This window comes from Suricata suricatta, chromosome 4 (genome assembly GCF_006229205.1).
Source record: "Suricata suricatta isolate VVHF042 chromosome 4, meerkat_22Aug2017_6uvM2_HiC, whole genome shotgun sequence".
In the NCBI taxonomy this organism is placed as follows: Eukaryota; Metazoa; Chordata; class Mammalia; order Carnivora; family Herpestidae; genus Suricata; species Suricata suricatta.
The window spans coordinates 62,087,187-62,102,046 of NC_043703.1; the positions used below are offsets into that span (position 1 = coordinate 62,087,187).

The following is a 14,860-nucleotide window of genomic DNA, read 5'->3' on the forward strand; positions in this document are numbered from 1 at the left end:
CCTTTCAGTCAGATAACATCTCTTTGATCTGTTGATTTATATAGTTTTCAGGGCAAAAGGCCTCTGATGAAAAAGAAAAATATTATGGTTAAGTGCCTAATGGAGCAGTCTCATCTTGAGGCCTGAATTACTTTATCCCCATACGTGGGATCATAAGTGGCTTCTAAATGTATTTCCTGGAAGATTAGCTGGTAAAATAACCCCCAAATGAAACAAAACCCAGAGGCTGAACTGTTAAAAGTTTGGTCAGACTGCTCATTGTATTCTCTTTTCCCAAGCCTTCACCCTGAGACTTGCTGCATTATGACATTTTCTGGTCCTATACATTTGGTCTTAATCTGGTGTAACTGGGTCTATCATAACCACTGCAGAGTTAGCACCTATTGGCACAGTTAGACTAAATATATATGATTACCAGTCCTGAGGCTTTAGGGAGACCAGGGCATGATTGCAGGTTACCTACAGAGTGTTGGGGGTTGCCCTAAACCAAATGAGGTTCCCCTAGAGAAATAATCTCATACCAAGCGATCCGTCTTAAGCATGTATGAAAATGATGTGACCTAGGTCATCAAGGTAAGACACATGGTCTGGAGAGGGCATTTTTCTCTGGTATTGGTGATGAATTGATCTAATCACCACTCTGTGATTCCACTTGTGACCAACAGTTGACCTTGTGAGACAGATGCCAGAAGTCTGAGGAACACAGAGAAATAGCTGAATACTGAGGGGCACTGAGAGATCATTTGTGTGCTTACTTTGAAATATTTATAAGCCACAGGAAGGTACAGAAATTGTAGGGTATATATTTACTCACTGTGAGCTTATTGTATAATCAAACTTTGACAAAGACAAATGAATTGAGTGTAGATACAGAATAAGAGCTCTTTGATTTGAGACATTTTAGTCATTTGTGTCTGGTTTTATAAGACTCAAAAGCGCTGAGTCTAAAAGGTCATAGGGCTCATCAATGTTCCTTAAAGCACAAGACCATTAAAGAGATGACCGCCATGTTTCTTAGCATCTAACTGAATTACTAAACACCCAGTAAACAAACAAAACCCTACAATCATGGCTTACAGCCAAAGGAAATCCATTTTGTGCCCTGTTTAAGTTAAGCATAAATTCTTTATTTCTCTGACCCAAATAAATTACCTTTGTTAAAACCAGAAAATAATGTTTTTCTTCGTTTCTTTGCATAATAAAAAAACAGGTAGTTCCCCTGAATGCTTGGATAATACAAAACCAACCTTGGGAATTTTGTTTGCATATTTTGGTTCACAGGGTGATAACATCTGCCTAGGGCATACTTCAGCTCCATCATCCCTCCAGCTTGGACTGTGTTAGGGCAAGTGAGTGTGTGTGTACAATGCAGGTGTTATCTTATTAACCTCAGTCAAGGCAGACCTCAAACACAAGCCAATAAATTCCTTACATTTCTCACACCTAAGCAGGGGGCAAAGGTGAAGACAGAATTCTGGAAATGCTTATTCTGACCAGATGGCCACGCCAGGCACATCTGTGTTTTTATGTATGTTTTATCTGTCTGTTTTACGGAGGTCTGATCATCCGTATCCAATGTCTCTTCACATGGCTGGAAAATCATCACACAAACTAGGTTTCTGAGTTACTGGAGAGAGCTGTGAAGAGTGGTGGAGGGGGGGGTTCCTAGTTAATAACAGTACCTCCCATCTTCCATCTCCGTCCTCCTCACGGACATAGAGTAGAAGTGGAACAGGTTAAATCACGTGAGGGAATATGACCGTTAAACACAAAATGGGCGGCATATCAGAGCCAGACTGGGGTCCTGCATGTGTGTGTTCAGACTCATTTTGTCCACCATCTATTTTTATGTAATGGTCTAATGTGTAGTTCATATAAGGAAAAACTGAACGCACTCTGAAAATTATCCAACTTGTCAATCAGAACGAAGAGTAATGATAATAGTTACCTTATTAGAACATGAATTATGTGTCTGACACATATGTCTTATAGGCATCTGTGTGTGGTGTATGCGGCAGAGAGGGAAAGTGGGGTGAGAGGTCCTGGTACGTGTAACAACACAATAAATAATACGATTTATGTGAATGATATAACCCATATTATCATAACCGCCTATTGTACAGTATGGCGTTACCTCCAGCAGAAAGAATGAGGGGAACACTCTCAGAACACTCAAGATAAATGACAAGGTGTTCCTGGAACATTTTAATGCATAGATAATAAGCAAGTAGAAGGGTGCAAAGAATCCATAAATGAAGACGGTCAACAGCTGAAGAATACCTATGCAAAATCCAGAAGAATTGCTTGTCCTGGGAAATTACTATAATTTATAAGTAAGAGTCTAACTCCCCTCTCTTTGGCAACATGCTTTGTTTGTTTTATTTCTAGGAGCTTGCTTGGTTTCTCTTAAAAGTTAACTGCAGGGGCCCCTGGGTGGCTCAGTCGATTAAGCGTCCAACTCTTGGTTTTGGTTCAGGTCACGATCTCACGGTTTTCTGAGTTCGAGCCCCAGGTCAGGCTCTGTGCTGACAGGTGGAGCCTGCTTGAGATTCTCTCTCTTTCTTTCTCTCTCTCTCTCTCTCTGCCCCTCCCCTGCTTACGCTGTCTCTGTCTCTCTTAAAAATAAATAAATAAACTTAAAAAAAGTTAACTACAGATCTTTGTCTATTAGATTTTTAAAGGCCCACATTACATCTTTAGGTACTGTATAAAAAGCTTATTTATTCTGTAATCTAATCTAAAATAGACACTGTGCTGAAGATAATAGTCTTAATGAAAAAACAGTCAGTGGCTAATATTATTACCTGGAATGAGAGAAAAATCAAATAAAGCCACATATTCTGCAGCTCACACCACAAAATACCATAGAAACAATTATTTCTCATCACTCCAGCACCCACAGGTGACCTTCCAGAAGGCATATTTATTCCCTCTGCAGTGAAAGATAAGTTATTTTCCAAACAGTGTGTGAGCAGCGCAAGGGAGGTTTTAAGTTGGTCTAGTGAAATAGTGTGAAATTTATAAGGGAAGTCAAACTATTCTCCGCGTCCTTCGTGGGGTTACACTTTTAAGTAAAGGGCACAGATGGAGGTATTGGAGATTACAGAAGATTTTATTTCAGCTCATTAAACAATAACATGCTTGTAAAAAAATTATCTTAAAAACTATTAATGCGCTTTTCAGGGTTGGGGATACAACGGCCACAAACAGCACAGATAGGATCATGTCTGTTTCTTACAAAAGTAGTTGGCAGGCCAGCCAACAAAGACAAAGGGAAAATAACTTGAGATTTTCCCCACAGGGAAAAAGTAAACTTTTTTTTCCCTAAGTCTGTGGTATCGAGATTGATGTTTACAATTACCTTGTGTCTCATGAGATGAAAGAAATAGGTGCCAGTAGTAATTGCTATCTGGAGCCAAATCTTATTTACTCACGTGTACACAGACCCATGTCAAGTAAGCTTTGTAGTTCTAACTAACATGTTTGCTCAGAACTGAACTAAATAAGCGCTTTCATGCTGTCTTTTGGTTGAGTGCTGAAAACAATACAAAGAAACCTCCTCAAATTATTTCCAACTCGGGTCTCTCTTCTGAGCTCTGCATGCTGACAACTGGCTTGCCTACTCCACCCCTTGCACCTCAAGGCAAACTTCTCTCAGACAGAGTCAGGAATGTCACTTCCACTGCCCGCTCCTGGTGTGTCTTGGTCTCAAGTGTCACTCCCCTAGATTCAGCCAGCACAGCTGCCATTTTAATTCCCCCAATGGCCACTTAAACCAGGCTCTTAACCAAAAAGGTCATCCCTCAAAGCAAATTTCATCAGAAAACCTGTTAGTCACTTCTCTTTGATATGCTACTCCCATAGTTTTGCACATTCTTTTCCTCCTCCTCATGGAAATCCCTGCTCCATTCAGGCTTCTGCTCAGAAGTTACTTGTGCAGGGAAGCAACCTGTCTTTCCTATCAAATCCCTACTCTCTCCACAGTTGATGTCTATCTCTGAGTTCCCTATAGGGAAGAATTAAGCCTCCTTTATTCACTGGAATTTCTCTAACACTTAGTGTAATCAATGCTTGGTAGTTCGTGCTCACCCAAAATATTTGTACAGAGTGACTGAACATCAGTAAAATAAGATTATTGGTTTTCAGACCAAATAAATCAATACATCTTTGTAGTGGGTCAGCTAGAAGAGTACATTCCTAGTACCAGGTGAGTGCAAGGAAGGAGCAAGTGGTAGTCTTTGCAATAAAATGACTTGGTTAGGGTCACCTTTTAGATCTGGACGAAGTCCAAGGGGATAGGGAACTGAGTCACAATGAACAGAGAAGGTAAAGATAATTCCCATATACCCCCCGATCCCCTCCCACACTGCACCAGTGTTTTTAAAAATCTTTACAGTTGCCAGCAATCTGCATGTTGTTTTAGCTCATTTCAGTGTCTTTATCAGATAATGACTACTTGTTGAATATCACTTGAATTGTTTTGAATTCAATATCTTCATCCTCACAATCACCCCATGCGGTATGTACTATATTTATCTTGTTTTCACAGGTAAGGAAACTAAGGACTAAGGAGATTAAGAGACTTGTCCAAAGTCACACATGAAGGAAATGCTGGACGCCTAGACAAAGCCTGAGCTCTGAACTAACAACGAAGGCAAGACAGGAGTTAAAACACAAAAGGTTTTCAAGCACTGACTGATGTATGTAAGTGTTGAAGCACTATATTGTACACCTGAAACTAATATAATACTGTATGCTAACTATACTTGAATTAAAAAAAAGGTTTTCATAAAATATTGATGGACAAGATTTTTACCAAGCAATTGAATATGTGGGGTTTATCATATAGAAATACTAACATAAGTGTATAGAGACACCTGTGCAAGAATATTTATTGTACGCCATTTGTAACAGGGTACAAGTGGAAATAATTCTCAAATCTATCAGAAGTGGACGGATTAAATAAATTATCGTTCACTTGTAAAATGCAATACTAGGCTATGAAGATGATTTTTCCTCTCCTCTCCTCTCCTCTCCTCTCCTCTCCTTTCCTTTCCTTTCCTTTTTCTCTTTTAGGTAAAAAAGCTAGTGGAATCATTTACTTCTGCTTAAAGGCAGCTTTGTGATTGTATATCTTATATTCTCTAATCTAGCAGCAATGATAGATTAAAAATTAAAGGCAATAAGCCATTTCTCTTTGGTAGCTTTGAAGATTTTCCCCTTTATTGTTAACATACTTGATAAGGAAGGAGAGAGCTATGCTCAGACAAGATAAACATCTCTGTGAACTAAAAAGGTACCAGAACATCATAGTGGTGAGTGGAGCCAAAATGAACCTTTTTGCTCATCTCTGATGTCTGGAGACAGGCTGTATATCAACATTTGAGTCACAGAAACCAAGTGAAAACATAATTCAAAAGTGAGGGCAAAGTATGGATATTTCTTAGGCAGCAATGAGGAAGAGGTTTTACTCCTCTATCGATGCATGCAGAGAAACTGCTAAAAGCACACGAAAAGGGGCGCCTGGGTGGCTCAGTCGGTTGAGTGGCCGGCTTCGGCTCAGGTCAGATCTCACGTTTGTGGGTTCGAGCCCCGCGTCAGGCTCTGTGCAGACAGCAAGCTCAGAGCCTGGAGCCTGCTTCAGATTCTGTGTCTCCCTCTCTCTGCCCCTCCCCCTCTCATGCTCTATCTCTCTCTGTACCCAAAATAAATAAAACATTAAAAAATTAAAAAAAAAAGCACACGAAAAATAAATAAATTCAAAGAGAATAATTATACAGGCAAGAACCAATAAAATATATCAGTAAATCCTGCTATTAACTACAGGCATACTAATAATCATACCTTATATTTTTCTATAGCAATATTAACTAAAGTCCATATATGACTTATAGCAGAGGAGCTCTGTATATGAAAAGATAGTTCACCAAGATTATATAATAATTTTGAATTTGTATCAAAATGTATAAAGCAAAAATCAACAGGATTACTATAAAATATTGACTAATCTATAATTAGAGAGGGTTTTTAAATTGCACAACTCAGAAAATGATAGATGAGTCAGAAAAATTTGTAGAGATATAGAAAAAGAAATCACAACACAATCTTTGCCTAATGTATGTATGTATCCCTGCTCCCCAAAACAAAAGATCAGTATCCAAAATAAATTAAAACTCCCTTAAATCTATAACAAAAGTTCTAATGGGAAATGGAAATACTGGAAAGTTATATAAACATTTAAGACTCAGAAGAGGAAACTTCCATTGTCATATGTCAATAACCTTAAAATGAGACATTATTTAATACAAAAGTTCTGCACATGGACACATAGAAACATTTGCAAGTATGTTGAAAGCAACATTATTCATACTTAAAAAATAAGGGAAAACCCAGACATCCCTGAGTAAAGGAATGGGTAATTAAAACTCATCTAACTGGAATGAGTAAGTTGTATAACTGAAACTAAAGTCACATTGTGCATCAACCATACTAAAACAAAACAAAACAAAACCCAAAACGCCCATACCTCATCTCAATGTATCAAAATAACAGATCTTGAAGAGACCATAAAACAACAACAATAACAAACAAGTTGCAAAATATGCAAATCCAGTTCATGACCTCTGCTGCTTTGGGGGACTGCGGTAGTTGAATGGTACCAGAGGGGTCTTCCATTTTATGAAAAGTGTTTGATTCCTTTAAAAGATCTGATGCAACTATGAAAAATGCTAACCATTAGTTTTAGATAGATTGCATGTTATGCTGTAGTATTTTTTTACATTTCTGTAATTAAAAATAGTTTTACATGGTAGACATAGTACGGTATGCATAACATGATTCATTTTATTAAAATGCATGTGTGTATTGTTAATGTATAGAAAACTAAGAAAGAATATATGTTAAGCTGCTAACTGTTATTTCCTAAGGATGGGATTATGAGGAAATTTAACCTCGTTTGATATACATTTCTTACATACATTAATTTACAGTGCCCCTTTTATTTTTTTCATGTTGCATCTATTATTTTGTAAATAAGAAAAACAAGGAGGAAAAAACCCTGAAGAACTTTCTCCCATAAACATTTTCAAAAAATTAGTTTTAAATAATTTTGACTGGGCCTTTCTGTACTTTTATTTCAAGAAATACTTGAAATATATAAACATAAGTCTTAAGAATGACCTCATATCTAGTCTTTAAAAAGCATTTTCAAAATTCTTGTTGAAAAATAAAGTTCAAATGTGTATTTAAGGGGACAGCTTAGGAGTATGTATCAGTTTAAAGGCATATTTTGACATTTCTTTTTCTTGCCAACTATAATTTTCTCAGAGAGAATAAAGAAAAGTCAGTACATGTCTAGAATGCTGATAATTTAAGGACTGGATCTTCCCAAGATGTCAGCTGAGAATACATGGTGAGCCTTTTTCTAAAACGATAATGTTATCAGAGATTTTACTGTCAATCTAGGCTCAGTCCAAAACTCTGATTTTGTCTTTTGCAGGGTCTATGTAAGTTTAAAATAAAATGTAAGTGTTATGGTCATCTGAATTTTCCACTGTCTACCAGCATTTAAAAAAGTCTTCTTGAATGTTCTTTAACAAATATTGTTGAGCATCCTGCCTTCTAGGAGAGTGTTGTTGGTGGTGGTAACTTTTTATTTTTGTTTCTATTCTAAATGATATATTGTATAAACAGAAAGGGGGAGGAAAAACCGGTCATGACCCACTAATTGATTTCTCAACTCAAGGAGATGCAGTTTACAATGTCCTAAACACTACTCTTTATGTGTAGCCATGTTTCCCAAGGATGGTCACAAATCGTTATTACAAGTGCGGGGGGCGGGTAAATGTAAATTCTGGGGGTGTCAACAAATCAAAATCTCAAAAAGTTCAAACTGACCCAGGTGGACTGCATGCACTTTGGAGTCTGGTTGGTGGCATGGGTGGGGGGTGGCATGGAGGGGTGCAGCAACTGCACCAGGTGACAGGTGCTGTGGTGCAGAGGTTCTCCAAGGTGTGCTGGAGGCAGCGGGACAGCACCCCAGAGAAGACAAAGGTGGGCTTGCAGGCTGAGCAAAAAGGAAGGACGTCTCAGAAGGACTGGGAGGAAGGTCTGGGAGCATGCGTGCTGGGTTATAAAGAGCTGTGGCCCAAGCACATGGAGATTCTCCAGAGGGCAAATGAGGAGGGCCGAAGCTGAGGTTAGAGCTGGTGGCGGCTGTGCCGCATCTCTGCGTAACATGCCAAGAACGATGGAAAACGGGCAGCCATCGATCATTTTCAAGAGGAAGCAGCACAGTCAGAACAGGACATGCAAGAAGGGAACCACGGTGGATTGGGGAATAGTTAAGAAACTACAATGGAGGGAAGTTAGTGAGGTCTGAAAGTGGGGAAATGGAGAATTCAGATTCAAGAAGTTTCAAAAATAGAGTGGCAGTGCTCTGGGATCAGTCAAACGTGGCAGGCAGTAGGAAGTGGATGAGTAGGGGTATGTGGCTCTTTATCGTGAAGGGTCTTCAGGCCGTTCACAGGGCCTTGGCCAACCGATCACTCTGTTACAGAGTCATTCTGTCTACTTTCATTTGCTATCTTTCTCAATACTCTTGGATGATACGTTTCTTCAAAAACTATATATCAGCATGCTGTATTCACATCTGATCCTTCCTTTAGGGCAGATGAAAATTCCCAATTATTTGTGGTGAAGAAGCCAGATAAGAGCATCCTCTAGATTTTCACAGAAATAATATATTTAATTAAACCCAAAGTTATGAGTGCTTGGCTTGTCAGAGGCTCTCGATAAATACTAATCATTATATCCATTACATAACACAGATACTTTCTATGATATGTATATTGTTACATCTAAAACCCATGTCATGATAAATACTAGACAACGAAATGATATATTACATATGTGGGAAAGGATATTTACTTACAGCTATGTGTGACAGAAAAAGAGCTGCCAAAAACCTAAACCGTCATCAATCAGGGATTGTGAAGTACGATACGGCCACACTGTGGAGTACTATGTTTCCACTAAAAAGAGTTAGCAGCGTGTATATGTGCTGGCATAAAAAGGTTTTTGTGATATACTGCTATGTGACATATCATGAGATAACATGTATAATACGATCATGCAGTAGTAACAAAAATTTGTTATTTTCAATGTGTCCAAAAGGTTCTAAGAGCATATATGTATGTATATGCATGTATATTTCATTGAATCCTCCTAACTACCCTCTGAGGTAGGTACTATTAGTGTCTCCACTGAAGAAGCTGAAGTCCATTTGAAGATTAATAGTCTTACGTGGAAAGGAAGTCAGACCATCCACCTCTAAAGTATGTGCTATTTGCCATTCAGTAGAGCGCTAATGACTTCTAATCCAAGTGAAGATAAGATGTGTACAGGTAAGTGTGCATATAAAAAATCCACACATTACACTTAAGCGACCTCAAGGAAGAGGTATAGGTTTGGTGAGGGAGATGACCAGACTCTCACCATTTAGTTGATGTACTTCCCTTAAGTACTTATGGAATAATTTTGTAATAGAAGTACTAATATTGGACAAGGATTAATCTGCATAATGTACCTCTTTTAGACCCAGCTGCACAATATTATTTAAGAAAAAATATTAATTAGAGAACAAAAAGTCCATCCTCTCCTGTTAAAATCCTTAAAACGTTTTTTTACTCTTAACAGATTCTGGCCTCTTCTCTGACTTGCTGTGGTATATCATGGGGTCTGGAAGAGAACGCTCTCTAGGGCACCGATCAGTTATTTCACCTTCAAAGAAACCATTATCCAGGAGTTCTGAGGCCCTGAAAGTTTCTCTTCCCTTCCCTCTATGTAAGCTCCTTCCAGTTGACAGCTGTCAAGCTGCCTCTGACATTTCTCATAGTGCACATTTCACGTTATGCTCAAATGACTCATCCACGCATTCACCTCCCCACCAGAGCTTCCCAAAGGTGGAAATCGTGTATTGTTCATCTGTAGACTCCACCGAGAAGCACGGAGCCTGGCAAATGAGGGGGCCACTGAAAAACATGTGGAGACATAAGCTAAGACTGATCACTGCTTCTAGAGTTTCTAATCAAAAGTGATCATTTCGGCTCCAAAGCTCATCTTCTAAGCGAGAATACACCAATTAATATTATAGTTAACGTCACATTAATATTATACCTGTCACATTTATTGATTGTCTGCCCCTGCAGGGCACATTAGAATGTCTAGAATCATTTTTCTTCTTTCTCTGAAAATAGTTAAGAAGGGTGAACATTTTTAGAATATTTTCTTAAAAGATGTGTAATGAGAATCTTCTCGAGTGACAAGAAAGGAACATAGTATTCCATGTAAGAGAAAGTTAGGATATGATAGATCAGTATTCTTTAGTTGTAAAGATAACTTTCTTCATCAAAAAATGTCATCATAGGAAGAGGGAAAACAAAATGAGATGTCACTTTATATTTAAACTCTCCACAACTTAAAAATTGTTACTGCTCCAAAAACCACCCATCCGTAGTGACCCATGTACATTTTTGTTCCTACTGACTGAAGTGAACTTTACAAGTAAGAATTCAGAATCAGTGGAGACTCTGACACCCAGGGTGATTTATGTGGGAATCCCAACAGCTGAAGGAAGAAAGATTATGACCAACATAGTGTCAAACACAATCTGTGTGAGGTCTCAGGAATAAACGGATGTGGTCGACACTTGAGAAATAAATAATCTTGACCACAGACAGGCTCAACAATTGACACTTGGAACACGCCTGCAGGCGGCCAAGGAAGGGACTCCAGAATAAATAGCTATAACTACTCCAGTTCAAGCTGAGAGGAATGTGCTCCTTTATTATGAGAATCCTTCTTCCTTGTTTCTCCCTGTGAGTGCTACACAGTAGCAACTTCGCCTTTGCTCCCTTGATTCTAGCTTGGTGCAGGAAAAGACGTCCTAAGAGGCTTCCACCCTTCCGTATTTTGATGAGGAAGAAAACACACCAACCCCTTCTACAGGCCATGGGTGCTGGTCTCCTTTCGGGCACTTCTGAAATGCCTGACATTGGGAAGTTTGTGTCTCCGGCTCCTAGGTTTCTGGTCTGCAGCACGGGGAGCATCCGGTGCTGCCTGTGAGAAGTCACATCACCAGCTCTCAGGCCTGAGATGCTCGCCTGGTCCCTCCTGGGGACTGGCGTGTTTCTTGCCAACACGATACTGGCTGGCAGCTATTTCTCTCATTTAGCATTCACCCAACCTGCGCGTGCTCACTTCCTGAATTCTTTATTAAAAAGAAAATAGTTGCTCCCTCTCACAGAAAAATGATGATTTTTCTCTCGCAAATGGTCGGCAAACTAAGGACAAACCATAAACCAAGATGATAAAAATGGAGACGTGATGATTTTTCGGATGACTTCTTACATTCAGATAAAATGTACTCAGTAACATACCTGGCTCCCTGTTTAAACATTGACATTTGTGTTTTGCTTTAATTTATAGAGAATGAAAAACATACTTCTTTTAATAAGTAAAATTAAAAAATAAAGCCACCTTGCCTCCTAGGGTGTCTCTCCATACACCATGCGTTAGGACGGAGCAACAGTCATGGCTGAGATGTGTGATTTATGTGCTTAAAGGGTTGTTGAGGGAGGGGGTCGGTGATGGAACTGGGCAGCTAAGGAAATGGCTGAAACTTAAAAGCCAATATATGGGGAAACTTAAAAGCCAATTCAAGGCTATTAGTGTTCGGATAAATACAGGGTCTCTAAGAAGCTGTTGAATATAAACTGAATATAAACTGAAGCAGACAGACTTGTCCAGAGCAATGGCGATGCCTCTTTGTGACCTTTAGGTGGGAGACTAGCCTTGGTCATCAGAGAAGGACCTCAGATAATTCCAGGGAACTACCAGGCTCGTATTTTGTCCTTAAAATGTACACATTTTGTTCTTTCCTTAGCATTTTATAAACACATGAAATGTATTATTTTACATAAACAGAGCTCTATTCTTTTTTGTCTTTTTCCATCTTCTAAAAAATAGCAAGTAATGGGAAGAATATTAAGAAAGGTAGCCCTGGTCAGCCTGCTATCTCCAGGCAGGTATCATTCATTTATTACACATTTATTGAACATCTCGTATGACTGAGCTCCGTGCTCCACGCCGGACACACTGATGGAGACACAGCCCTTGTCCTCGCAGAGTTTCTGGGCCAGTAGTTGAAGCTGAAAGTAAGCCACCGCCACACTGCCGTCATGACAGTAATAATGGTGGCTGAACATACTATGTCTTTATTCTTCCTAACGGCCCTAGTAAAGAGGTGTTAACATGAAGCAGGTGCGCACTGAAAGGTGATGTATCTTATAAGACAGAGTCAGGATTAGGCACCAGGTAGAATGGCTTCCCAAGCTATCCTGTCTCTAAGCATAACGCAGTTCTAGGTGCTTGAAATGTGCTACCGGATTTTGCTAATTTTATATGTTACAAATTGCATCCATCTCCTGGCTCCTCCTTCCCCACTTAAATGATCATAAATAATGTTTCCCTCAATACCATCACACCTTCGTTCACAGCCACAAGCACCACTGTTGGACCTGAAAGTTTTTCCTTTCCTTTCTTCCCTTCTCTTGAACAACAACTTGAAAGGCCATCCATTATCTTTAACTTTTTCAGTTCCCATTAACATTGAAACTTATTGGTACATGGCATAATCTTCCAAAACATCCAGAAATCCTCTCTCCAAGTTGACTGGTGCCCTTCTCTTTGCTAAATCCAACTGCATATGGCCAACCTGTGTTCCTTTTTTTTTTTAATCTCTGCAGAATTTAACGCTGAGGGTCAGACCTAGCTTCCTGAATCTCTTTATCCTTTGTCTTCTGCAATACCACTCTCCCCTGGGCCTTAATTGTGGGTATTTTCTTGTAAAGGACAAGATAAGAAAATGGCCAGTAAGCGGTCAGCACATTACCTGCACATAGTAAATGCTAGCTCTGCTAGTGAGTCACTACTCTTGCTAGCAGCTGGGTTTTGAGGCATCGCTGTGAGTTAGGCAGGTAACGTGTGAGGGCACGAATGGGGGGGCATTCCAAGCCGAAGCAGCGGCACAGAGCTTCACACTCAGGGACTGCAGACCACTGGGCATGTAGGTACACTGTGCGGGGCGAGGCGCTGGGGAAGGAGACAAACAAAACAATGGCCAGGCCACACAGGACCTTGCATGCCACGCTAAGGGGTTGGAACCTTATCCCAGGAGCTGTCACTTGACAAAGGAGCTCTGTTTTAAGAAGGGGAGGGCGGTGATAAAATGCATGGGTCGGGGGTCTGCAGCATGGGTAGTTGGGGGTGGGCAAACTGGAAGCAGGGAGACTAGTTAACAGCAACTGCAGGGATCTGGGCAAAGCACGAAGCTGGCTGGACGACTGGTGGCAGTTCATGTGGAAAAGAGAGGCAGGGGATAGTATTCAAAGATACAGAGGAGGCAGGTCAGGATTTGGGGTGGGGAGTCAGAGGAAGGAGTCTAGCACTGACAAAACTGCTTACCATGATTAGGAATACAGGAGAAAACCCAGCTTAGAGCAAGAACCACCGGCCCTGCTCTATTTTATTTGTGTTTCCTTGATTTGCTTCCTTTCAGAAGCGGAGGCACTAGACCCACGGTAATGTGTGTGCCTCTAACACTTCCCCTTTAACTGTCGAAAAAGAAAAAGAAGACGTTTCCAAGCATAAGTGAATTATTGGGTTTTCTGTAATTATAACACGAGGGGTTGATGGAGTTTCCCTCTTCACAGAAATGTCAAGGGATGCAATGTTTTGAACAAGGTAATGAAGCTTTCCTCAGAGAATTAATCAAACATCTTCCCTTGCTCATAGTTTATTTTTCCCCTCAGTACACTGGGCTAGATCCAGTCACACTGGTATTTACATGCAGCGACATTTTAAAGAACTTCGAAGTTTGTACTCTGGACCAATGTCAGTTAAAACACACTAGTTAGATTCATTAGGCAGATCGTGATCCTCCAGGAAGTGGGTATAAAATTCTATGTCTCTTTCAACCCTGATGCATTGTGAGGGTAGCACTCCACCAGCTGACTGAGGTTTACGCAGGGCACCCTTCCCCCAACACCTACACTATTTATAATCGGATCTTGTATTTGTAAGTTTCTCCTGCAGCAGTGAGAATGTGAAGCACCCTATGGCTTTGGCTTTTTCAAGCTGTCCCTGGCAATAAGTGTGGTCTTAAACATTATCCCTCTGAATAAGTAGGATTCTTGAGAGAGAGAGAGAGAGAGAGAGAGAGGGAGAGAGAGAGAAAGAAGAAAAAGAGAAAGAAGAAAGGAATGAGCTTCCTGTCGGCATTTGACCCCAGTGGCAAACTTCTTGGACCCGTGAAACAGACTGTGAAACACCCTCAGGGAAGCTGAAGCTCAGATATATTTCAGCCCTGGGAAGTGTAAAGAGAGCGCTCTTTCTCCCTCACAATGCCTGTGTTCTGACTGTTGTAACTTCTTAAAAAAGTGCTGGCTGAAAGAACTCCACCAACCGTTTACTTTCTTTTCCTAGGACTGTGTTTAAATTGAGCGACTGCTGACCTGGACCTTGACTTGGTTCATTCCAGACACTGCGGTTGTCTTCACAACGGAGACTGTCACAGCCTGAGGGGACATGTGGCAATGCACATCAGTTTGTGAGCTGTCAACTCGCCTGATTCGGTCTTCTCAGTTGTTTGTGTGGAGGAGGCCTTTCCGGAACCGAGGCCACAGTGGGCGCTCCTTTGAAGGCTTCCCTAAGGAACCTGGTATCATCTTTTGCCTTGTTGTATCTGTTGGCATCTATAGACTGGACCCACCATGCTCACCTCCATGTCCTCAGGGCTTGG

General features: G+C 40.3%; 1 protein-coding gene across 1 annotated transcript in view; it reads right to left on the bottom strand.

The window, feature by feature from the left end:
* The window catches only part of FREM2 (FRAS1 related extracellular matrix 2), a 155,466-nt gene that overhangs the window by 34,374 nt on the left and 106,232 nt on the right, over positions 1–14,860 (bottom strand). The window lies entirely within an intron of this gene.